We start from the raw sequence: 5,868 nt of genomic DNA on the forward strand, positions 1-5,868 counted from the left end.
AATTTGCGATGACTAGGTCATCTATATATGAGTATATTGACTTAGGAGTCAAGTTAGAACACTTGATCATAGGTCATACTCATCGTTTAAGCTCAAGTGGGGTTACCACTTTTACATAAAGCATTGATTTGTTCACATCTTTAGAGTTGCTTTAGCTCAAGTCTTAGAGTAAAGCTCCCCCTAGATGTGATATCCCTCCTAAGAGGGATGAACTAACCTTGGGTTTTGTCGATGATGACTTCATGTAGATATTGAAGATGTGGATGCTCAATGTTGATGTAGATCTCTTGGAGCTATCCATATGAGTGAATTGCACTTTCAATACCTACATGGGTTAGTCCCACAAGGAACAAACAAGGATATCCATAGACATAGAGTGATGCACACAAAGATGATGTCCATGAAAACTTTTAAGTTACCTTGTCCCTTGCCTTACCAACAAGAGGGTTTGTGACTCCTTAAACTAGTGCAAGATGTGGAAGTTGATTGCACTTGTTCTTGCCAAAATGATAAGAGTGAAGTATGTTGGCGGAGTCACTCTCAAGAACTCTCTAGTTCTTCTTCTTTTGGATCCAGATCATCTTGATGGGAATCCTTGGAGTTGTAGTCGTACTTGATGAAGTGGAACTTGAAGTAGTCTTGGGAATCCACTTGACTAAGGTCTTAGGAGCTTCTTCAAATGCATCAATTTCCTCTTGAAGCTTGTCCTTGCCTTTTTGCTTGTAGTCTTGTGGTGGAAGATCATCTTGAGCTTGTGTCCCCTTGAAAGAAGTATACTTCTCTTGTTGAGGGACAAACTTTGTCTTGGGGTATTGATCTTCTTCCCATTCAACTCCATTGGCATTGAACTTTCGTTCAAAACCAACACCTTGATTCTTCCAGTGCATTCCTTGCTTGCGCACAATTTCCTCGAATTGCTTACTCCCGGCAAGGCTTTTGTACACTCCTTTCTCTATAATTCCCTTCAATAAGCTATTTTCTTGCTCAAGTGTAACTTGGCTAAGAGAATCATTAGTGGAATCAAGAGAACTACTAGAAGCAACAATATTGGATTTAGCATGATCATTGTTACTACTGGAGGAAGAATCTTTCTTGTTAGACTTGACTTGAGGCATGTAAGTGGATAAGAGTAAACGCTTGGCAATGTAAGAAGAACTTTTCTTGCGGAGATCATCATTGATTGCCTTTAGGAACTCATGCTCTTGCTCAAGATTGAGCTTTTCAAGGCGTAGTTTCTCATGCTCTTAAAAGTTCTCGATGATCTTCGAAGATAGTGTCATGAGCTAACTTAAGAGTTTTTAGTTCTTTAGTTAGAGCCTCAATCTTCTCCTTATCATTGTCATTCGTTTTATCTTGATTAGCATGATTAATTGGTCTTTCATCATAGTATTCATCACTAGAGTTGTCACCAAGCAAATCATCACCTAACAAGTCATCTTCATCACTATTGAAATCAACATACTCGGGGTGTGTTACCTTAGGACCTTTGGCCATGAAGCATCTTCCAATTCCTTCATTTGGTGATTCAAATATGTCGTAGGAGTTGGTTGACACAAGTGCTAGACCGGCAACACCTTCATCTTGAGTATCTTCGGAGTCGGAGTGATAACTTCTCTCGGAGTGGCTTCGGAGTCGGAGCCGGATACCCATTCACCAACATGAGCTTGATGTCTTCGTCTTGTGTAGCTCCTTGATGATTTTTCCTTCCTTTCTGAATCCTTGCTTCTCCGTGAGTATCTTCGTTCATAACGATCATCTCTACTCCTTCTCTCTCTTGGTGGTGATCCTTTGCTTCTTCTTTTTGGAGAATCTTCTCTTCTCTTGTAGGGAGCCGTACACTCATTGGAATAGTGTCCGGGTCTTCCACAATTGTAACAGTTTCGTTCTCGACTAGAAGATCTTTTGTCATTGTAGGACCTTGACTTGGAGCTTCTATCTTTGCTTCTACTCTTGTAGAACTTGTTGAAGTTCTTCACCATTAAGCTCAATTCTTCATTGAAGTCTTGTTTCTCACTTGATGATGTAGGGGCTTCACATGAGGCTTTATAGGCACCACTTGATTTGTTGTGAAGTTCCTCTTTATCCTTAAGTGACATCTCGTGAGCAACAATTCTTCCAATCACCTCTGTTGGCTTGAAATCTTTGTAATTTGGCATCATTTGGATCAATGTGCACACGGTATCATATTTTCCATCCAAGGCTCTTAGGATCTTCTTGATGATGAATTTATCGGTCATCTCTTCACTTCCTAAGCCGGCAATCTCATTTGTGATGAGAGCAAGCCTAGAGTACATTTCAGCGACACCTTCACCATCCTTCATCTTGAACTTGTCAAGTTGGCTTTGAAGCACATCCAACTTGGATTCCTTGACGGAGTCGGTACTTTCGTGCATATCAATCAAAGTGTCCCAAATTTCCTTTGCATTCTCAAGGCGGCTGATTTTGTTGAATTCTTCGGGGCACAATCCGTTGAAGAGAATATCGCAGGCTTGAGCATTGTATTGCAACATCTTCAACTCATCCGTGGTAGCTTCACGGTTTGGTTCTCTCCCGTCAAAGAAGTCACCTTGCAAACCAACACACACAATAGCCCAAATGGCGGGGTTATGTCCAAGAATATGCATTTTCATTTTATGCTTCCAACTAGCAAAATTAGTACCATCAAAGTAAGGACCTCTACGGTGATAATTTCCCTCGCTAGACGCCATACTCTCCTAGGTTGTGAAACCAAGGCTATGACCACCAAAAGCTATGGAGATCAAGCAAATGGAGACCAAAGCTCTAATACCACTTGTAGGATCAAAAGTATGTCTACAGGGGGGGTGATTAGACTACTTGACCAAATAAAAACTTAACCTTTTCCCAATTTTAGTTCTTGGCAGATTTTAGCTAATTTAGGACAAGTCAAGCAATCATCACATAATTCAAGCAAGCATGCAAAGAGTATATAGGCAGCGGAAAGTAAAGCATGCAACTTGCAAGAATGTAAAGGTAAGGGTTTGGAGATTTCAAACGCAATTGGAGACACGGATGTTTTTCCCGTGGTTCGGATAGGTGGTGCTATCCTACATCCACGTTGATGGAGACTTCAACCCACGAAGGGTAACGGTTGCGCGAGTCCACACAGGGCTCCACCCAAGGGTAACGGTTGCGCGAGTCCACACAGGGCTCCACCCACGAAGGGTCCACGAAGAAGCAACCACCCACAAAGGGTCCACGAAGAAGCAACCTTGTCTATCCCACCATGGCCATCGCCCACGAAGGACTTGCCTCACTAGCGGTAGATCTTCACGAAGTAGGCGATCTCCTTGCCCTTACAAACTCCTTGGTTCAACTCCACAATCTTGTCGGAGGCTCCCAAGTGACACCTAGCCAATCTAGGAGACACCACTCTCCAAGAAGTAACAAATGGTGTGTAGGTAATGAACTCCTTGCTCTTGTTCTTCAAATGATAGTCTCCCCAACACTCAACTCTCTCTCATAGGATTTGGATTTGGTGGAAAGAAGATTTGAGTGGAAAGCAACTTGGGAAGGCTAGAGATCAAGATTCATATGGTAGGAATGGAATGTCTTGGTCTCAACACATGAGTAGGTGGTTCTCTCTCAGAACATATGAGTTGGAATGGTGTGTGTGTTCTGATGGCTCTCACACCTAATGAGAAGGAGGTGGAGGGGTATATATAGCCTCCACACAAAATCCAACCGTTACACAGTTTTCCAATCTCGGTGTGACCGAATCAATACACTCGGTCTGACCGAAGTAGTAAACCTAGTGACCGTTAGGAATTTCGGTGGGACTGACATGCAACTCGGTAGGACCGATTCGGTTAGGGTTTGGGCATAACGTAATCTCGGTGAGACCGATTACACAAACTCGGTGAGACCGAATTTGGTAATTAGCTAACAAGAGAGTTGGTCAGGCAAACTCGGTGGGACCGATTTGCTCTTTCGGTGAGACCGAGTGGAACTCGGTGAGACTGAAAAGTTACAAAGGGGAAACACTGAGTTTACATTGCAATCTCGGTGGGACCGATTCGCTCTTTCAGTGGGACCGAAAAGTTACGAAAGGGAAACAGAGAGTTTGCAACCCCATCTCAGTGAGACCGAGATCCTTATCGGTAGGACCGAATTGCTAGGGTTTGGCAGTGGCTAATGACAAGTGAAACTCGGTGGCGCCGGAAAGGAAGAATCGGTAGGACCGAGTTTGGCTTAGGGTTTAGGTCATATGTGGATATGGAAAAGTAGTTGAGGATTTTGGAGCATATCACTAAGCACATGAAGCAAGAGGCTCATTAAGCAACACCTCATCCCTCCTTAATAGTATTGGCTTTTCCTAAAGACTCAATGTGATCTTGGATCACTAAAATATAAAATGAAGAGTCTTGAGCTTTTGAGCTTGAGCCAATCCTTTGTCCTTAGCATTTTGAGGGTTCCACTTTCACATCCATGCCATGCCAATCATTGAGCTTTCCTAAAATAATCATCTTGGAATAGCATTAGCTCAATGAGCTATATGTTGTTATGAATTACCAAAACCACCTAGGGATAGTTGCACTTTCACTTGGGCTGTTAGAGATGAGATCTCTCACGTTACCTATTCCATGGAGATCAATCCAATAGCCCAACCAACTCCTGTAATCTCTATGCCTATATTAACACGCACGTGTCCCTGCTGTTGCATACGCTTCTAGCCTCTAGTTTTACATGGTATACAGAGCAATCTCTTCCATCGCATCTAGCTATGTCTTCCAGCTCGTCCGCCATGGCTCTCCCTTCCCTTGCGTCGCTCGGCCACACGGTAACGGAGAAGCTCACCAGGGATAACTTCCTGGTATGGAAGGCTCAGGTTCTGCCGCACATCAGGGCCGCCGCATGACCGGCTACCTCGACGGCAGCATCAAGGAGCCGGCCAAAGTCCTATTCACGTTGAAGGACGTCACCGGCAAGAAGGTGATCGAGGAGGTTCCCAACCCAGAGCACGCGATCTGGGTCACCCAGGACCAGCAGGTCTTGACGTTCCTCCTTGCAACCCTGTCTCGTGAGTGATTCTACAGGTAAACAATTTTGTTACCGCAGAAGGTGTTTGGGGAGCAATTTTGCAGAGTTATTCCTCCCAGTCGCGAGTGAAGATCAATCAGCTTCGTTCCCAGATCGGTCGCACCCAAAAGGGCGATCTTTCTGCTGCTGCTTTCTTTAACAAGATAAAGGGTCTCACTGATGAGATGGCTGCTGATGGAAAGGCACTTGATGAAGATGAAATTATCTCGCACATCATGGATGGTCTCGACGCTGACTACAACCCCTTCGTCTCCGCCATCTCCATGCGCCTCGACCAGGGGGTCAGCCTCAACGAGCTGTTCTCTCTGTTGCTTACAGCAGAGGCCCGCATCGAGGCCTAGAATGCCTATAGCGGGGGCAGTGCCAACCTCGCCTCCAAGGGAGGCAACTGCGGCTCTGGCCGCACAGCCGGTGGAGGCTCAAGCGGAGGTAGCGGCTCTCGGGTCAACTCCGACAACTCTGGGGGCGGCGGCTTCCGCTCCTACAACAACTCCAGCAGCAACTCTGGTGCTCGCCAAGGTGGGGGTGACGTGATCAAGTGTCAAATCTGTAAGCTTGATGGACATGGAGAATGGCGCTGCAAGAAAAGGTATGACCGCAACTTCAACAATAACTTTCAGCGCCAAGGAGGCCAAGGAGGAGGAGGAGGCAGTGGTGATCGATCTGCGAACGCCGTGACAAACTCCTACGGTGTTGATACCAATTGGTATCTTGACACCGGTGCCACCAATTATATAACCGGTGACCTGGAAAAACTTGCTGTTCGCGATCGCTACACCGGCATAGAGCAAATTCACACGGCAAGTGGTC

The 5,868-nt window shown here is 45.2% G+C and overlaps 1 pseudogene; it reads left to right on the forward strand.

Annotated features, from left to right (window-relative positions):
- Positions 1-5,240: 5,240 nt before the first annotated feature.
- Positions 5,241-5,334, forward strand: LOC147981822 (small nucleolar RNA Z247; annotated as a pseudogene).
- The last annotated feature ends 534 nt before the right edge of the window (positions 5,335-5,868 follow it).

This window comes from Triticum urartu, chromosome 3A (assembly GCF_056163025.1).
Source record: "Triticum urartu cultivar PI428250 chromosome 3A, HENAU_Tu73, whole genome shotgun sequence".
NCBI classification, from domain to species: domain Eukaryota; kingdom Viridiplantae; phylum Streptophyta; class Magnoliopsida; order Poales; family Poaceae; genus Triticum; species Triticum urartu.